Source organism: Tachyglossus aculeatus, chromosome 2, assembly GCF_015852505.1.
Source record: "Tachyglossus aculeatus isolate mTacAcu1 chromosome 2, mTacAcu1.pri, whole genome shotgun sequence".
Taxonomy (NCBI): domain Eukaryota; kingdom Metazoa; phylum Chordata; class Mammalia; order Monotremata; family Tachyglossidae; genus Tachyglossus; species Tachyglossus aculeatus.
Genome location: NC_052067.1, coordinates 116,998,710 through 117,019,615, shown reverse-complemented (window position 1 = coordinate 117,019,615; position 20,906 = coordinate 116,998,710). Strand labels below are relative to the sequence as shown.

The window sequence follows — 20,906 nt, the reverse complement described above, 5'->3', positions numbered from 1 at the left end:
CAGTTATCCCACGGGGGGCTCACAGTCTTAATCCCCATTTTCCAGATGAGGGAACTGAGGCCCAGAGATGTGAAGTGACTTGCCCAAAGTCACACAGCTGACAGTTGGCAGAGCCGGGGTTTGAACCCATGACCTCTGACTCCAAAGCCCACGCTCTTTGCACGGAGCCACACTGCTTCTTGTAGCAGTAATGGGACGGGACACCGGAAAACTAGTGCAGTCTCTGACTAGAGGGCAAAGGGGAAACAAGGTCATGATCAGGAGCAGCAGAGTCTCTACCTTCAGTTTCAAAGAGATTGGTGGCAGGCAGTTTCACTCCCAGAGCTTTCTCCAGCTCTTCCACCATGCTGATTCTCCAGAAGGGCGGGGTGAAGTCAGTCTTGAAGGCCTGACCCTCTGGCCCATCTGGGTGATAGGCGATTTTGTAACTTCCTCTAATGGGCTTCACCATTCCTGAAAGCATCTTCTCAGTGATCTCCATGAGGTCGTTGTAGTCCGTGTATGCCATGTAGAACTCACAGATCGATCCCTTCGTTCCGGAACTGCCACCCGATTTCATACACTCGGTCGATGCCGCCGACCACCAGCATTTTGTGATAGAGCTCAAGAGCAATACTTATGTACAAGTTCATGTCCAGCTCATTGTGGTAAGTGATGAAGGGCTTGGCCATGGGTCCTCCTAAGATGACGTTCATCATGGGAGTTTCAATCTCCAAGAATCCCAACTCGTCCAGGAAACTTTGAAAATATGTAATGATTTTGAAGCAGGTGATAAACTTCTGCCTCACAAAGTCATTCAGTATCAAGTCCAAGTATCTCTGACGAAACCGTGTTTCCTTGTCTTTGAGTCCAAAGTGAAGGTGAGGCAACATGTGGAGACACGGAGACAGCAACACGATCTCATGGGGAATGATGCTCAGCTCTCCTTCTTGGTCTTCTCAGGATTCCCCCGGACACCAATATTGTCTCCCCTTCGCAATTTGTTATTGATGTGGAAAAATTCTTCCTCAGACTTGTAATTTCTAGAATTGGCCATGACTTACAGCTTGACCCCTTCTCCTCGAAGATCATAGATGAGCTTTCCCCCAGATGCCCGTTTCGCATGGATCCAACCTGCTACATTCACAGTGACATCAGGTAGATGTTCTCCGACCTGCAGGTGATTATACTGCTTGATGAAATGGGTGAGGGAGATGTCCACGTGAAATTTGTGTGGGTATGGGTCTTCCCCGGTGCTCTTCAGCTGTTGCACTGCTTGACTACGGATCATGAAATATTGATTTGGGTCCAGGTTCTCATCAGTGTCCACGCCATTGTCAGCTGTGTGGTTGGCAACAGGGGCCTGGTTCATCTGCTTCTCCCTGAGCTCCTTCTGCTTCACTTCCTTCTGGGCTACTTTTTTCTCTGCCTTCAAGCGTCTCTTCAGCTCATTCTTGCTGAATTTCACCTCGCTGCCATCGCCGTAGATGGCCACTCCCGGCACGGCCTCCAGGAGATAAATATTATGGCAGCCAATGAAGCTACCTGAATGTAACTTTTAAATGTATGTTTTGAAATTTTCCTTTTCACTCCAAGATGGTTTCATTCATGCCCTTACTACTAGACCAGGGTTCAGCTCCTTTAGGGCAGTGATCATTCCTGCTATGTTGTTTTTTCCCTGTGTTTAGAACTGTGCTCTGCACAAAATAGGCCTTCAATAAATATTATAGATTTTATATTTGACATTTATTCATGTGTCAGGATAAAATCTAGTGAAAATTTTCTTGGAAAATTTTATAGTTGATTCAAATGTATATGTTCTGAAATGAGGAATCTTGAAGGTGGTGCCACAATCAGAGAAGCAGCGTTACCTAATGGAAAGAGCCTGGGAGTCAGGACACCTGGATTTTAAACCCAGCTCTGTCATTTGCCTGCTATGTGACCTTGGGCAAGTCACTTCATTTCTCTGTGCCTCAGTTTCCTTATCTGTCAAATGGGAGTTAAATGTCTGTTCTACCCCCCGCCTTAGACTATGACTGAGGGACTGTGTCCTATCTGCTTATCTACTAATACTAGAGCTTAGGTACAGTGCATGGCACATATTAAGTAAAACCTTAACAATACCACAGTTAGGGGTGAAAATGAAAATCAACTCTCACTAGAACAGGGAATGGGACTAAGATATATAAACTGGCAGTGGTGCTTTTAATTGCTTTAATTTTCCAATATAACCCAGAGTTGTGCAAGGTCAAAGAAGGTAAGGGTGGATAACACAAGACATTTAAAACTAGTGAAACATAGCAGTGCAACCTCCTCATGAAACAGACCTGAAGGTATGTCCCGCCAGCCGAAGAAGCTGGAGCAGTAGGGCATGGGCCACTTCTTCCCATCTCCTACTGTACCTCTGATTGCGGGAGCTAACAGTGCTGCTGGTGGCTGACTGGCTGTTTGGTACAGTGCTCCTTCAGGGCCCGCGTTGTCTCACTGGGGACTCCTCACTGCAGCTAAATTCACTTCTTGGCACACACAACTATACCACCATGGAACCTCTAGTGCATGAGGCTCGGCTTGGACCCAGAAAATTAAGGAAAAATCATTAGGAATAGGCACAGTGGCAGCTCCTCAAGGGTAGGAACCATGCTTACCAAATCTATTGTATTGTACTCTCCCAAGTGCTTAATACAGTGCACTTCACACAGTAAGTGCTCAATAAATACTATTGATTTATTGATTATTTGTGCTTTCCAAACAATTCAGATGTACTGTTCAGAATATGATTACATTCCTCTGGGAAATCCTTTGAACAAATTGAAAGCACTGAAGACCTTCCTTGAATCTCTCAAAAGAACTCCCAATATGTTAATGAGTATACTGAAAAGCAGCCATCTAATAATACAGATAGATGATTATAAGGTCCTCTAGACTGTACACTTCCTATAGGCAGGGAACATGTTCACCAGCTCTGTATACCGTACTCTCCCAAGTGCTTAGTGCACAGTCTCTGCACACAGTGAATCTCAATTAAACATAAGTGATTGATTGACTGATTGATCCTGACTGATCATTAGCCCAAACCAAGAGGATAAAATTGTAGGTCCAAACTTCTTCATAGCTCTGTAAGCTCTCCACCTTCTTTGGATGGAAAGCATGCAAAACAGTACCTTTAAACTTGACTGAAAAGAGACAGTAGTGACCATGGTGCAGGGAACGTATTTAAATAAATCATTTTTTATATTTAAATTTATATTTGGGGTTTCTATCATTATCCCTGATCTTGATCTGTTGTTGTACAAATTTTATTAAAATAAGATCTTTTGACATAAAAAGCAAAAGTATTAAATAAAAAACATGACTATCAGACATTTAAAAGCTGATTGTGAATGTCTAAGTGAATGAAATTGTCTTAATGAAGCTCAGATTATAGTGAGACATCTTGAAGGAGTCTAATTTCAGGACAATTTTTATTTTAAGTTATCAATTTTACTGAATATGATATGCACTGAGACAGTGTATATTTCACTTCACTTCAAACGCCTAGCTCTGCACATCAATACCTTTCTACCATGATGTCCTTTAAGAACATCCACTGATGTAATGATGCTACACATTTTCTTGTTTTGTTTTGTTTATGGCATTTGTCAAGTACTTAATCAGGTTGGACACAGTTCCTGTCCCACACAAGGCACACAGTCTTAATCCCCATTTTACAGATGAGGCAACTGAGGTACAGAGAAGTGAAATGACTAGCTGAAAGTCACACAGCAGACAAGTGGAAGAGCCTGGATTAGAATTCAGGTCCTTTGCCTCCGAAGTCCAAGTACTACCTATGAGCCCACGACAAGCTGCCTTGTTAGTGACTGCTTGTGATCTGCTTTGTCAAGTACTTAATCAGGTTGGACACAGTTCCTGTCCCACACAAGGCACACAGTCTTAATCCCCATTTTACAGATGAGGCAACTGAGGTACAGAGAAGTGAAATGACTAGCTGAAAGTCACACAGCAGACAAGTGAAAGAGCCTGGATTAGAATTCAGGTCCTTTGCCTCCGAAGTCCAAGTACTACCTATGAGCCCACGACAAGCTGCCTTGTTAGTGACTGCTTGTGATCTCGCAAACAACAACTAAGAAGAGACTTTGCAAGGGCACTGACGCACTCTACCTGAGGCAGGTGATTGGTGGCTTGTTGGGGGCAGAACATGGAGGGAGCAGGGGCTTTCTCTCCTTTTTCTACCCAGTAATGGGCCAGGATCAATCAATGACTGCCAATTAGAGACACAGCTGCCATGTTTAAGGCAGATAAAAGGCAGTTGCTCTGAGGCATGCATGAGGGGTATTTGGACACACACACACTCTCACCCCCACAACCCCAACTGCATCACTGGGGCAGAAGCATGCAGAGAAGCAAGAAAGAATCACACTGAGAGCAGCAGACGATAGACATGCAGACAGAGGCACGCTAAGATACAGAAAAAGAAGCAGCATTGGCAGAACGGGCTCTTTTGACCACAGACTGCTATTGGACCCTTAGTTGAGTGAGTGAGTGAGTGTGTGTGTATGTGTCACTCCCTTGCATGCTGGTTAAACTAAGTAAAACAACTTTCAACAGTAACCTTGGTGATCTGAGGTGTGGTTTGAGCTCTAGTATGTGTCACCGGGGCTCCCCCGATCCAGGAACGTCCTGGGCTGAGAGGGAAGGGGGCTACATCGACTGCAGTTACATTTTCCAGCACCTTCATCAGTTCTGGGGAAAAGACAAGGGAATCTATGGCATGAGATCCATCTCAGGTATCCTCTGTCATCATCATCATCATCAATCGTGTTTATTGAGTGCTTACTAGGTGCAGAGCACTGTACTAAGTGCTTGAGAAGTACAAATTGGCAACATATAGAGACAGTCCCTACCCAACAGTGGGCTCACAGTCTAAAAGGGGGAGACAGAGAACAAAACCAAACATACTAACAAAATAAATAGAATAGATATGTACAAGTAAAATAAATAAATAAATAGAGTAATAAATATGTACAAACATATATACATATATACAGGTGCTGTGGGGAAGGGAAGGAGGTAAGATGGGGAGGATGGAGAGGGGGACAAGGGGGAGAGGAAGGAAGGGGCTCAGTCTGGGAAGGCCTCCTGGAGGAGGTGAGGTCTCAGCAGGGCCTTGAAGGGAGGAAGAGAGCTAGCTTGGCGGATGGGCAGAGGGAGGGCATTCCAGGCCCGGGGGGTGACGTGGACCGGGGGTCGATGGCGGGACAGGCGAGAACGAGAACGAGTCATAGTAATATTCCTCCAAACTGCTACAAAACCAGATGCAAGCAGTTAGCATAGTGCAACTAGACTACTGCATCAGCCTCTTTGCTGACCTCCCTAACTCTTGCCTCTTTCCATACTTCACTCTTATTCCCTCAGAACCATATTTTCATATAGTTTCCATTTTGAATAATGTTTAACATTCTTATAATTACCCAATTATCCATTCAAATCAAATTTTAGTTGGGCATTTAAAGAAAAAATGTTCACTGAGGACAGGGATCATGTCCACTAATGGTAGGGTACCTCCTAAGAAGTTGAAACAATGTTATGAACACAGTTAGAACTCAATAAATACTTCTGATTAATTGATTCTGGACTATTTAATCCATTTCTAGGAAAATTAAAGTTATAGGTATTTTAAAAGTCATTGTGAAATAATGCCATTTTATTAATCACAGTACGTTATTCAAACTTTGACTTTAATTCCAAGTGTCATATTTCACGTTAATTTCATGTTAATGTCATATGTCAAACTTTATAAATTAATTCATTGCATGATATAAATTGTTGGGAAAGAACAAGACTCATGTGAGAACTCAGTGCATAGTGATTTCTAGATGATACCCACTCAGTTCAGTTTCATGTAGTCAATCTGACAATATTTAAAATTATTGACCTCAATTTTAGTGGGAGCAATGGGGTTGGGAATTCTCCTGAGTTGAAATGGGTAACAGACTTTTTTTTATAAAAGTATGGGAAAGAAAAGAAGATAACTAACATGCCATTTCAATGGAATTATTGATTTGTCATAGGTTACCAAAGACTTTGAAAATGTACAGTCATTTGAAAACATATGAAATGTGATCCATTAACAGCAAGAGCTATATGAACGGTACATCTAGCACATTGTAAAGCAGTTTTCATTGGTCCATTGACTCTTCAGTACTCAGAAAATAAGTACTCAGAACCTAAAATAGACCAGTAAGCAGACAACAGGGATGTGGCCCATAAGACATTTGCTCTTACCTTTTTTTTCCTATTCTTTATTATTTTGGTATTATCAGTAATATATACTTGTGAGAAAAAGAAAAAATCTCAGCAGATTTTTAGCAAACATGTTTGGCTGGGGAAATGAGAGATCAGAGATCAGAATTAGTGAATATAGATGAGGGTTCATCTTGATTCAAACTTATGTGAGAATAACCATTAATCAAGTTTCTTTGAATGCGAAGATCTTCAGAAACAGATGTTGTAATGAATATGTGCATGTGGTAGGGAAATCCCGTGTCTTTAGATACTGTGTCTGGCACTCGGGGAAGTTAGAAGGGAGTTAAGGATGGCAGAATAAGCTACTTTATAATTCATCCCTACAAAAATCTCTGGAAATTAAGAGGAAAGTTATACAATGCAAAAACATGCTTCACAAAGTGATATTTATAAAATGTCTACAAGATTAAATCATTGTATTTACGAAGAAATTACTAACAAAGAAGAATCACAAAGAAGAATCAAATCTGTCGATATAACTGTTTTCTAGGTAGTACCAAAACCCACAAAATAGTGGTCAAATCAGTCTTGTCATTTTCAAAAAATATGAATAAGAGAAGTTTCCCCTTCATGTATTGAAAGAGATTTGCTGAAGTATAACACCTTTGGGTGGTTCTAAAGCCTTTATATCTAGTACACTGAAAATCTAACCCCCTGGAGTAAAGAGTAGAAGTTAGTATTTCATTTCTCATCTAAATCTTTAATCCCTTAGCCTCCTTTGAAAAAGAGCAATTGAATTTTTAAGCTTTGTGTGAGTGAAAGCACTACGTCCTTTCATTTAGTAACAATGGGCTCATCATATTTGATCTTCTGGTGAACTCCGAAAGCATAAAACCTCCATGTGAACATCACAGAAAATCCTTACCATTTATTCCTTTGTGAAATAGAGGCAACTGCTTTCTGCAGTTAAAAGCACTTCATTCACCCCACTTTCTGAAGTTGGAGCCTTTACCAAGAAGGCTTTTGGACTGCCAAGGCAGTTTTCACATAGTGTAAGTTGGGAACAAGCTACTGATGCTTCATTACATTGAATTACTTCATGTAAAATACTAGTTACAGCCCTTGAATGCCCAGAAAAACTTTAAATTTCATGCAGAATCCATACAATGCAATTAACATTCAGTAATTTGTTATTGCATAATTGTTACAATACATTTTGGCCCTATTGTTTCAAAGGGGATGGGAGAGATTAATTTTCACCCATGATTTAGAATCATTCAAGAGTACTGATTTAGTACTTTGTACAGAGCATTATGCTAAGCACTTGAGAGAATATAAGAGTTAATAAACATGATCCCTGTCCACAAGGACCTTTTTTTTTAATTAATGGTATTTGTAATACATTAACGGTAATTAAATTACAGGTAGGGAGGAGCTATTGAGTTTAAAACTAAGTAGATGAGTGTTGTGGGGCAGACTGTTTTGGGTAACTAAGTGATTAGGTAGAGAGGCCTAAAGTGCATATGTGATTCAGAATTGGTGAGTGGGAATACAGTGGGGAATTAAATAATCTAATCAGGGAACGTTTCCTGGAGATGTGATTTAAGAAAAGCTTTGCAAAAAAGCAAAGCAATTGTCTGTAGGATGTGAAAAGGGTAGGAGTTCCAGACAGAAGGGAGGGTGAGGCACATCAGATAGGTGGGCACTAGAGGAACAAAATACATGGGGTCTTGTACAGACAGAGATGATTGAGTACCTTAAAACCAGTGGTAAGGAGTTTCTGCTTGATGTGCAATTATGGGCAATTATGTTCATTGAGCGCTTACTGTGTACAGAGCATTGCACTATGAACTTAAGAGAGTACAGTATAACAGAATTGGTAGACATGATCCTGGCCCACAGTAAATAAGGTTGCCCGTCAACCTCTGTATTAGATAAAAACTTCTTACTATAGGCTTTAAAGCACTTATCACTTTGGCCCCTCCTACCTTACCTCCCTAACTTCCTATTACAACCCAGCCCATATGACTTCACTTCTATAATTCAAATCTACTCACTGTACCTCAAACTCATCTACCTCAACACGGACATTTCGCCCACATAATAATAATAATAATGGCACTTGTTAAGCGCTTACTATGTGCAAAGCACTGTTCTAAGCGCTGGGGGGGGTATACAAGGTGATCAGGTTGTCCCACGTGGGGCTCACAGTCGTAATCCCCATTTTACAGATGAGGTAACTGAGGCTCAGAGAAGTTAAGTGACTTGCCCAAGGTCACACAGCAGACATGTGGCAGAGATGGGATTCGAACTCATGACCCCTGACTCCAAAGCCCGTGTTCCTTCCACTGAGCCCATATCATGCCTTGGCCTAGAATACCCTTTTCACCTCTGATAGATGATCACTATCCCCATCTTCAAAGCCTTCCTCCAAGAGGTTTTCCCTGACTAAGCCCTTATTTCCTCTTTTCCCACTCCCTCTGTGTCATCTTTGCACTTGGATTTTCACCCTTTATTCAGCTCTTCCTCACCCTCATAGCACTTATGTACAAATCCATAATTAATTTATTTATTTATATTAATGTCTGTATCCCCCTCCAGATTGTACGCTCATGGTGGGCAGGGAATATGTCTACCGACTCTAATATAATGTTCTCTCCCAAGCACTTAGTACAGTGATCCATACATAGTAAGCAATCAATAAATGGGATTGATAAGAAGCTATCATGCAATTTTGAGGTGGAGACAGACAATAAAAATAAATTATGGATATGTACATGTGATGTGGGGCTAAGGATGGAGTGACTATCAAATGCTTCAAGGGTACATATTCAAATGCAAGAGTGATGGAGCAAGAAGAGAGAATAAGAAAATTGAGGACTTAGGGAAAAAGCCCAAGAAACAGTGGTACCTAGTGGATAGAGCATGCACCCAGCTCTGCCACTTGACTGATGTATGACCTAAACGTCTGTGCCTCAGTTGCCTCATTTGTAAAATAGGCATTAAGACTGTGAGCCCTATCTGGGACATGGACTATGTCCAACCTGAGTAGCTTGTATCTGTACCAGCTCTTAGTAGGGTGCCTGGCACATAGTAAGTGCTAAACAAATACAATAAAAAAGACTCTTGGAAAAGATGTGATTTTAATAAAGTTTTGAAGGTGAGGAGAGTGTTTTTTTTATAATTGTTGAGTACTTACTATATGCCAGTCACTGTTCTAAGTGCTGGGGAAGATATAAGGTAATCAGGCTGGACACAGTCCAGGTCCCACATGGGGTTCCCAGTTTTAATCCCATTTTACAGATGAGGTAACTAAGGCACAGAGAAGTAAAGTGACTTGTCCAAGATCACAAAGCAAGCAAGTGCCAAAGCCAGGGCTAGAACTAAGTCCTTCTGACTTCCAGTCCCATACTGTATCCACTAGGCCATGATGCAGATATGAATCAATCAATCAATCATATTTATTGAGCACTTACTGTGTGCAGAGCACTGTACTAAGCTCTTGGGAAGTACAAGTTGGCAACATATTGAGACAGTCCCTACCCAACAGTGGGCTCACAGTCTAGAAGGGGGAGACAGAGAACAAAACCAAACATATTAACAAAATAAAATAAATAGAATAGATATGTACAAGTAAAATAAATAAATAAATACATACAAACATATATACATATATACAGGTGCTGTGGGGAATTGAAGGAGGTAAGACGGGGGATGGAAAGGGGGATAAGGGGGAGAGGAAAGAGAGGGCTCAGTCTGGGAAGGCCTCCTGGAGGAGGTGAGTTCTCAGTAGGGCCTTGAAGGGAGGAAGAGAGCTAGCTTGGCGGAGGGGCAGAGGGAGGGCATTCCAGGCCAGGGGGATGATGGCGGGACAGGCGAGACCGAGGCACGGTGAGGAGATTAGTGGCAGAGGAGCGGAGGGTGTGGGCTGGGCTATAGAAGGAGAGAAGGGGGATGAGGTAGGAGGGGGTGAGGTGATGGAGAGCCTTGAAGCCCAGAGTGAGCAGTTTCTGCCTGATGAAGAGAGAGGGAGTTCAAAGCCAGAGGCTAGACATGGGCAAAATGTCAGTGGTGAGATCAAAAAGATCAAGGTACAGTGACTAGATTGGTGCTAGAGGAGCTAAGTGAGAGTGCTCGATTGTAAAAGGAAATAACAAGATTAGATAGGAGAGATCAAGGGGACTGGATGTTTTCAAGACAATTGGAAGCAGTGTGGCCTATTGGAAGGAACACAGCTATGAGTCACAGGACCTGGGTTCTAAACCCAGCTCTTGCAATTGTCTTCTGGGTGACTTTGTTGAAGTCACTTAACTTCTTTGTGCCTGATTTCTTCAACTGTAAAATAGGGTTTCAAAACCCATTGAAAGGCAGCATGGTCTAGTGAATAGAGCAAGGATCTGGGAATCAGAAGGTCCTGGGTTCTAATTTTGGTTCTACCACGTATCGGCTGTGTGACCTTGGTCAAGTCACTTCACTTATCTGTACCTCAGATACGACATCTGTAAAATCGGGATTAACACTGTGACTGTGGGACATGGACTGCATCCAACCTTATTAACTTTTATCTGCCCCATTACTTAATTTATTGCCTAGCACGTAGTATGTGCTTAACAAATTCCTTATTAAAAAATACCTGTTGTCTCTCCTACTTAAACTGTAACTCCCATCTTGGACAGTGACTGTGTCAATTCTAATTAATCAGGGACTGTATCAGTACTGTATCTACCCCAGCACTATTAACAGTGATTGACTCAAAGCATTTAATAAATGCTATAATAAATAGAGTGAATAAATGGTAAGGAATTTCTCTTTGATATGGAGTTCTTTGATATGGTTTGTGAGGAAGTGGGGAACATTAACTGTTTTTAGGAAAAATGGTCAGGCAGCAGAGTGAAGTATGGACTGAGTTGGGAAGGAACAGGGGGCAAGGAGGTCAGAAAGGAGGCTGATGCAGTTGTCAAGTTGGGACATAAGTGCTTTAAAGAGTGTAGTATCAGTTTGGATGGAGAAAAAAGAGATGGATTTTAGTGATGCTGTGAAGGTAGAACTGACAAGATTTAGAAACAGATTTAATATGTAAACTGAATGAGACATATGAGTCGAGGATATTGCTAAGTTTATGAGTTTGTGATGCAGGGATACTGGTGGTGCTGTCTACAGTAATTGGAAATCATGGAAAAGACAGAGTTTGTGTGGGAAGATGAGGAATTCCATTTTGGAAATGTTAAGTTTGAGGTGTCGGTGGAACATTCAAGTGGAGAGGTCCTGAAGGCAGCAGGAAATGCAAGACTGTAGAGGAATGAGATCTGGGCTGGAGATGGAGATTTAGAAATCATCTGCATAGAGATGGTAGTTGAAGCCAGATAGTGAATGAGTTCTCCAAGGGAGTGGGTATAAATGGAGAATAGAAGAGGAATCAGATCTAAACTTGAGGGATGCCCACTGTTAGGAGGTAGGAGGCATTTGGAACCATTGGAGATTTTTGAAGAGTGAGCAGATGAACAATATTTAGAACAATAATCTGGGCAAAAGAGTTAAGCATTGGATGGAGAGAAGAGAGGCTATGAGGCAGAAAGGTCAAGGAGGAGGATGACTCAGTAGTTTAAGAAGGATGTAATGAGCATGTGGACCAACATGGTAGCATTTTGGATAGAGAGAAATGGAATATTGTGAATATTGTGAGTTGAAAGGTGTATATGAGTCACGGATAATGCCAATATTGTAGCCTTGTGAGAAAGGGATGATGGTGGTAATGTCAACAAAGATGGAACATGATAGGGAAAGAAGGTTTTTGAGGGAAGATGAGTTTTGGACATGTTGAGCAATAGATTTTCTACAGAAATGCTCTGGGCATGTCACTCCCCTTCTCAAAAATCTCCAGTGGTTGCCTATCAACTTTTGCAAGAAGCAAAAGCTCCTCACTATTGGCTTTAAAGCTCTCCATCACCTTGCCCCCTCCTACCTCAGCTTCCTTCTCTCCTACAGCCCTGTCTGCACACTCTGATCCTCTGCTGCTAACCTCCTCACTGTACCTCGTTTTCACCTGTCCCGCCAATGCCCCCTGGCCCATATCCTACCCCGGGCCTGGAACGCCCTCCCTCCACGCATCCACCAAACCAGCTCTCTTCCTCCCTTCAAAGCTTTACTGAGAGCTCACCTCCTCCAGGAGGCATTCCTAGACTGAGTCCCGTCCTTTTCCTCTCCTCCTCCCCTCCATCACCCCCCTCCCTTCCTCTGCCCTACCCCCTTCCCCTACCCACAGCACTTGTGTATATTTGTACATATTTATTATTCTATTTATTTTATTAATGATGTGTATATAACTACAATTCTATTTATCTATTCTGATGGTATCAACACCTGTCTACTTGTTTTGTTGTCTGTCTCCCCCTTCTGGACTGTGAGACCGTTGTTGAGTAGGTACTGTCCCTATCTGTTGCCAAATTGTACTTTCCAAGCACTTAGTACAGTGCTCTGCACACAGTAAGCGCTCAATGATTGAATGAATGAATTTTATTGAGATATAAAAATAGGTAAGTTCTAAAGGCAGGATGAATTGTATAGATTGTGCAAAAAGAAAGAGGTTAGGATTCATGAGGTAGATTTGTGAATCATCACTTTAAGCAGTGGGAGTACATATGTTATCCAAAGAATCAGTATAAAATTGACCCAGAATTGAGCTGTGAGGGATCCCCACAGTTCAGGGGTGGGAGGCAGTAGAGTGCTTGGCAAAAGAGACCAAGAAAGAGCAATCAAAGAGGCAGGATGAGAGCCATGAGAGAACAGTTCCATAAAAACCAGGTAGATAGTTTGTCTAGACTGGGTTGATCCATATTGTCAAAGGCTGAAGAGGATTGGGATAAATTAGATATGGCAAGGAGGATGTCATTGGTGACTCTGGAGAGGGCAGTTTTAGTGAAGAGTATGGAAACCTAATTTCAGAGAATCTAGGAGAAAGTAGGAATTTGAAAAGTTTGATAAGTAATGAAAGAAAGGAAATGGGATGGTATGGTGGAAGTGGTATTGAAGGAGAGTTTTTTTTTAATTTTTGGACATTTAGGCATGTTCAAACACTGGGGAAGGAGCCATTGGAGAGAGAGTGACCACATGAAGTCAGTGAGATAAGGAGAGAGAGCACAAGTGTTTAATCAAGTGCTAAGGGATTAGGTAGACTGACAGATGGCGAGATTAAATTTGAGAGGTGGCTGGGAAGGAGTAACCATGAAATCCAGAGATATATTCTTAAAAAAGAAGGCTACTTTTCACATAAGAGTAGAAATTCAAATACAATTGTTAGAAAAGTTCAGATCAATATACTTGATTTTGATTAAATTAATGGATTGATAGAACTCAAGTGCTTCTAATAAATGTGAAACATTTTTTCTACTTCATAAAGGAGAAAAAGATTCCATTGAAGTTTTTAAGTCTTCTAAGCAAAGAAATGGGGGAAGTATTGGAATCCAGTTTATCATATTTTCCAACAACTTCCATTTTGAAAACTGTATAAGCCATCTGTTAAGCACAGATTTCTGCATTCAAATCATGTATGAGCAGGCAAAATGAAGAAAAACTAACAAAGTGATATCTTTCTTGCTTGTGAAATTCAGGGTCTCCATTAAGCAATTTTGCATTCACCAAATAGAACCTATAAAGGTATAATGCGTATAGATATATCATATTTGCAGTGCTATGTAAAAATAAAAGAAGAATGTGGACTGTGATATTCATAATATTAAAAACTGAACAACCAGGTATAGTTGATAGACAAGAACTTTTCTGATTTTTTTCTTTTTCTTTTTTATTTTTCTGGGCTGAAATCATATATATTTTCTCACAGCTGTGATTCCATAATGAGGTCAATTTTTGCCATTTATTAGAGTGCAGTCAGGTCTGGCTTCAGATACTTGGCTACCCTGGGGCCAGGAAAAATTTGCCCACTCCCATTCAGTATGATAAAACAACTTATTTCCCACTAAAAGCTCATTCATTCATTCAATTATATTTCTTGAGCACTGTACTGTGTGCAGAGCACTGTATTAAAAGCTCGGAAAGTACAATTCAGCAATTGAGAGACAATCCCTGCCCACCACGGATTTACAGTCTAGAAGTGCACTCCCATTGAGCAAGACTTAAAACTCAGCCACTCCCCTGATAGGAAGGGACAGAGGGATGTAGTCTTTGTCCCAAATAATTTGTGCAGGGCATCACCACCACCACCCTCTCCTTTCTGCCACTGTTTTTGTCCCTCATTGAATTTCCTAGGTTGCTCTGCTCTAAGGCCTTGACTTCTGCCCACAAACACTTAACTTCCATCCTACAGGGCATGTAGCATTTCTGTGATTATTCATTCTAGAGAGCCTTTAAAACTGTACTAGACTACAGTCAGTTTTTGGCCAGAGCTGTTTGTGATCAAAACATCTACATGTCCTGTTGTAGGTTTGGCAGGGGAATTGCAGAGATGGAAAGGGAAGCCCAGGGGCTGACATAACCTTTTTGCAACTTTTTGCACCACGATAAGTGGTGGTCCTGGGCATACCCAAGCCCCTTGAATTATCTTGGTGGAGGTGGAGAAAGAGATGGGATAAAGAAGTTTCATCTGGTTCTGCAGAACTGGCTTCACATGATCAAGAATTTCATTTAATCTAATTAAGCTTTTGGCAAGGTAGGCCAGGGAAGTAGGAAATAAAAGATCTATTTTGGAGTTTTCTGGTGTGAATCTTAATAGTTTTAAAATATCTTTTTACTCTTAATTTACTATTTTGCATTCTTTTCAAATGCACCTCCAATTAAAATATCACTTTATGGGAGATATCTAATCAGAGTTTTATAGTTCTTCAAGTGACTCAGGTAGAGTCCCTTTTAGGATTCTGGGTAGAGACCATATCTCCTTTATTCCTGTTGAACACCAAGGTTTGGTGTAGGTGCTATTAAACCCCCTCATTCTAGCTAATTTATCAAGGTGATTCCTAATCAACAGAGGTGCAGGAAACCTGAAGTTCTCTCATGTTATGCTGCTACTCTGTCTGGCCCAGGGCCTTGAAACATTTGCTTACCTCAGTGTTCGCTTACCTGAGGGTTACACTGAGGGTAAGGTACCTAAAGGTCTGTAGCTAAGTGTAGTAGGCTGTGTCTGTATACCCTGGACATGAAGGTGATCCTGAAGGTGCATAATTATTAAAATATAGGTGAATGTAAAGTGCTTGTTGATTTTCTAAAGTTAAATGGATTTGCAGGTGGGGGGAATCCTTTTTTCCTAATCTCTCTGTCATCAATCAGCGTGCATTATGCATTCACATTGCAAAATGCTAGCTCCTTTGAAGTGACAGATTAAAGCGTGTAGAGAAGGTATAATGTCTGCCTTAAAGTAATTTATGGTCTAGCCGGTTGTGCAGGATAAAATACTGGTCAATAGTTCCAAATAGACTAGGTCAGCTCTTTTTTACTTGTAGGCATTTGGAAGATCAAATTATTTTTTTCCATGAGTTTTCTGTTACAATATTCCAAATTCATTTATTCAATCATATTTATTGAGTGCTTACTGTGTGCATAACACTGAAATTAGAGCTTGGGAGAGTACAATACAATAAACAGTCACATTCCCAGCCCACAACAAACTTACAGTCTAGAGGGGAGGAAACAGACATCAGTACAAATAAATAAAATGACAGATATGTACATAAGTGCTTTGGGGCTAGGAGGGCAGAAAAGCAAAGTCAGGGTGAAGCAGAAAGGAGTGGGAGACAAGAAAAAGTAGAGCATATTCTGGGAAGGCCTCTTGAGGTTTTGAAGGTGGGGGAGACTAATTGTCTGTCAGATTTGAGGAAGGAAAGCATTTCAGGCCAGAGGCAGGATGTGGGCTAGGGGTTTGCAGTGAGACATGCGAGATTGAGGCACAGTGAGAGTGTTAGCACTAAAGGAGCAAAGTGTGTGTGTTGGAGAGAAGCAAGGTGAGGTAGGAGGGGGCAAGGTGGTGGAGTGCTTTAAAGTCAATGGTGAGGAGTTTTTCCTTTATGTAGAGGTAGATGGGCAACCACTGGTGTTTTTTTGAGGTGCGGGGTGACATTTCCTGTACGTTTTTGTAGAAAAATGATCCTGGCAGCAGAGTGAAATACAGACTAGAGTGGGGAGAGACAGTAGATTGGGGGGTCAGCATAGAGGCTGTTGCAGTAATCCAGGCAGAATAGGATTGTATTAACATGGTAGCAGTTTGGATGCAGAGGAAAGGGAGAATTTTAGCGATGTTGTGAAGGTGGGACCGACAGGATTTAGTGATGGATTGAATTTGCGGCTTGAATAATAATGATGGCATTTGTTAATCGCTTACTATGTGCAAAGCACTGTACTCAGCACTGGGGGAGATACAAGGTGATCAGTCTTGACATGGGGCTCAGTCTTAATCCCCATTTTACAGATGAGGTAACAGGCACAAAGAAGTTAAGTGACTTGCCCAAATTGACACAGCTGGCAAGTGACGGAGCATGGATTTGAACCCATTACCTCTGACGCCCAAGCCTGTGCTCTTTCCACTGAGCCACGCTGCTTCTCAATGAATGAATGAGAGAGAAGAATCAAGTTCCAGGCTTGTGAGACTGGAAGGGGCAGTGGTACCACCTTCACAGGGGAGGAGAGGGTTTTGGTGGGAAGATAAGGAGTTCTGTTTTGAACATGTTAAGAGTGAGGTGATGGGAGGACATCCAAGTAGAGAAGTCCTGAAGGAAGAAGAAGACGTGAGACTGGAGAAAGATCAGGGCTGGAGATATAGATTTGGGTATTACCCACATAGAGAAGCTGCATGGTTCAGTGGATTTGGAGTCAGAGGTCATAGGTTCAAATCCCAACTCTGCCAATTGTGAGCTGTGTGACTTTGGGCAAGTCACAACTTCTCTGTGCCTCAGTTCCCTCATCTGTAAAATTGGGATTAAGACTGCGAGCCCCACGTGGGACAACCTGATCACCTTTTATCCCCCCAGCGCTTAGAACAAAACAAAACAGCGCTTTGCACATAGTAAGTGCTTAACAAATATTATTATTATTATTATTGAGGTGGTAGTTGAGCCATGGGAGCGATTGAGTCCTCCAAGTGAGTGGGTGTAGATGGAGAATATAAGGAGGGCCAGATCTGAACCTTTAGGGACACCCCCCCGCAGCTAGAGGATGGGAGGCAAAGGAGGAGCCTGCAAAAGGGATTGAGAATGAACAGCCAGAGAGATAAGAGAAGAACCAGGAGAGGACAGCGGCAGTGAAGCCAAGTTTGGAGAATGTTTCCAGGAAAAGGGGGTGGTCGACAATGTTGAAGGTAGCTGAGAGGTTGAGGAGGATATGAATGGAATAGAGTCCATTGGATTTGTCAAGAAGGTGATCATTGGTGACTTTGAGAGGGTGGTTTCCATGGAGTGAAGGATGTGGAAGACAGATTGGAGGGGGCCTATGAGAGAATTGGAGGAGAGGAATTTGAGACAGTAGGTGCAGAAAACTCGCTCAAGGAGTTTGCAGAGGAATGGTAGGAGGGAGATCGGGCAATAAATGAAGAGAGCTGAGGGGTCAAAGGAGGGTTTTTTTTTTAGGATAGGGGAGACATGGACATGTTTGAAAGCAGTAGGGAAGAAGCTGTTGGAGCGTGAACAGTTGAAGATGGCTGTTAGGTAGGAAAGAAGGGAGAGGGCAAGAGTTTTGATAAGGCCAGAGTTTGATAGGAATGGGGTCAGGCGCGCATGTGGAGGGGATGGCTTTTGAGAGGAGGCAGGAGATCTCCTCTAGAGATACTGCTGGGAAGGGAGGGAGAGTTGAAGAGGGGGCCCAAAGTGGGAGGGAATGAGGAGGGTCAGGGTGGTTTTAGGGAGCATAGAGCTGATGGTGTCAATTTTCTTAATAAAGTCCATTGGCCAGTTCATTCAGGGCAAGGGATAGGGAAGGTCAGGGGGCAGAGCAGGACAGAAGGCCTGAGAAAGGAGTTAAATGCCTAGAACAACTGGCGAGGAAAATGGGCATAGGTGTCAATAACAGTGGAAAAATAGTTTTGCTGGGCAGAGGAGAGGGCAGTCAAAGCATGCAAGGATAAACTTGAAGTGGATAAAGCCAGCTAGATATTTATATTCCCGCCAGTAGGATTCTGCAGCTCAAACCCAAGAGCAAAGGAGGTGGATTGGGCTGTGGGTTAGTGGTACAAGATTAATGAAAGGACAGAGGATCGAGTGAGTTGAGTTCAGTAGTATTATAATAATTATGGTATTTATTAAGTGCTTACTATTGCCAGGCACTGTACTAAGGGCTGGGGTGGATACCAGCTAATTGGGTTGGACACAGTCCCTGTATCATGTGGGGCTCACAGTCTCAATCCCCATTACAGATGAGATAACTAAGGCACAGAGAAGTTAACTGACTTGCCCAAGGTCACACAGCAGACAAGTGATGGAGCTGGAATTAGAGCCCATGACCTTCTGACTCCCAGGCCGATGTTCTATCCACTATGCCATGCTGCTAATTCCAGTAGAGATGGTGGTGTTGAGAATGTCTATTTGTTCATCAAAGCAGGGTAGTTTGGGTATGGAGGCTAAGTATGGCATAATGAGTTGAGAAAATTGGATGGGGTCCAGAGATCATAGGTTTCTGTGTGGGAATAGTACAGATTTATGGGGAGAAGGTGTTTGAGAGAGGAGAAAGGTGAGGAGGTTGTGGTCAGAGGTTGTGGTGGGATCTTAGAGTTGGTGAGTGTAGAGACTGTGCAGTGGTTAGGGATGATGAGATTGAGTCTGTGTCCGAGTTGGTGAGTGGGCAAGTTTGAGTGAAGCAGGAGGCCAGTGGAGTTGAGGAGTGATAGAAGGCAGTCAGCATAAGGGTCAGCAGAAGAAATAAACAGGGTTGGGAGGGGCAGCGAGGACAGTAGTTGGGAAGGTCCAGGGTAGTGGAGCATCTTCAGCACTGAGGGCATGCAGGAATTTTTGGAAATTAAAGTAGTAACAGTCAATTAATCAAATAATTGAGGGCATTTATAGAACTCTTACTGTGTGGAAAGCTCTGTACTAGGGGCTTTGGAAAGTATAATACAGGGTTGGTAGACAAAATCCCTGTCTAGCTATATATCTCAATAGCATGTTAAATAATCCTGTTCACCTGTTGCCACAGGCAATAAAATTTAAAGAAAGAGTCTGCTAAAATGATACTCTTCAATGTTTAACTGTTTCATATTACAGCAGTAGTTGCCTTTTATCCACAATATTGGAAACATCGCTTACAAGAATATTTTGTTTGGTTCTGCTTTTGCATGTCACGTAAGTAATCAATGGCCAGGATTACCCCTGGGAAAAGGCACATTTTATGAAAATTTCCTCAAGGAAAATTTGGTTTCCAACCATAATGTCACCCAGAGCCTCAAACCAATGTTTTTATGGAGAGTACTGTTCAAATAGGAAGTGTTTATTCTGAGGATGCCTAGTTCAATAACACTGCCAACAACACGACACTGTGAGATTAACAAAATTTAGGACACTTATAACTGTCATCCTAGAGGCAATACTAGAGGCAATCAGGAGTCAAGAAGGAAAAGACAAATTGCACATTGCAGGTGCATGTCTGTAGGGATTAACCCAATGATTTACAGCTCAATACTGAACTATTATGTTTTAGATTTAATTTGCAAATTAAGATTTCCCTTCCCAACCACAAAGCAGCACTGCTTAGTGGATAGAACACAGGCCTGGGAGCAAGAAGGACCTGGTTTCTAATCCCAGCTCTGCCACATGTATGCTGTGTGATCTTGGGCAAGTCACTTAAGTTTTCTGTCTCAGTTACCTCATCCGTAAAATGGAGATTAAGAGTTTGAGCCCCATGTGGGACACCGACTATGTCCAACCTGATTGACTTGTATGTACCCCAGAGCTTAGAACAGTGACTGGCACATAGTAAACACTTAAGTACTATTAGTATTATTATTAATAATTTTCAAAATCTCTTCTGAGTTTTCTGTGATTGTGCATGAAGTTACCTGTCCTCTCAAGTTGGCTGCATGGCTACCACTGGAGAGGACAGAAGAAAGGAAAGGGGAGAATCAGGAGGGAGAGGGGAACAGGGGAAAGAAGCTAAAGGAAAAGATATTCACTCTTCCTCCATGCTGTTATTTTCTTCTCTTAATTTGACTATCTTGTCTCTATGTGATGTGGCTGGACCATTTCATCGGCCATGTTCTGTGAAGATGAGCTGTCCACCTGTATCTCTGTCTCAACCAATTTTCATAGGTATCCTGGAGAATCCACTGGGTTGAGCCAAGGATTGCACAGTAATTTGTGGTTTGGGGCAAATCCCCTTACCTTCTCTGTGTGTCAGTTTGCTCATGTTCAAGAAGGGGATTAAATACCTCCCCCTTAGATTGCCAACCCCACAGGGAACAGGGATTTTGATTGAATTGTATCTAACCCAGTTCTTAGCACAGTTCTGGAACATAGTAGACACTTAACACTATAATTATAATTATTATTATATTATATTATAATTATTATCATTATTATTATTTGTGACTGTGATCCCTACTTTGTGCCAGTTGGATCCCTGATCTGCCTAGGCAAATTAGAGGGATGAGAGTGTTTCTGTCCCTGGTTGTTCATTCTCAAGGAATAGCAGAAAAGAAAAGGCACTGACCCAGTCCCCAGTAAAATCTAGAAATGCAATGACTGTGGCTTCATCATCTTGCA

The 20,906-nt window shown here is 42.0% G+C and overlaps 1 pseudogene; it reads right to left on the bottom strand.

Annotated features, from left to right (window-relative positions):
* Positions 1-211: 211 nt before the first annotated feature.
* On the bottom strand, positions 212-2,352 carry LOC119942254 (annotated as a pseudogene).
* Between the last annotated feature and the right edge of the window lie 18,554 nt (positions 2,353-20,906).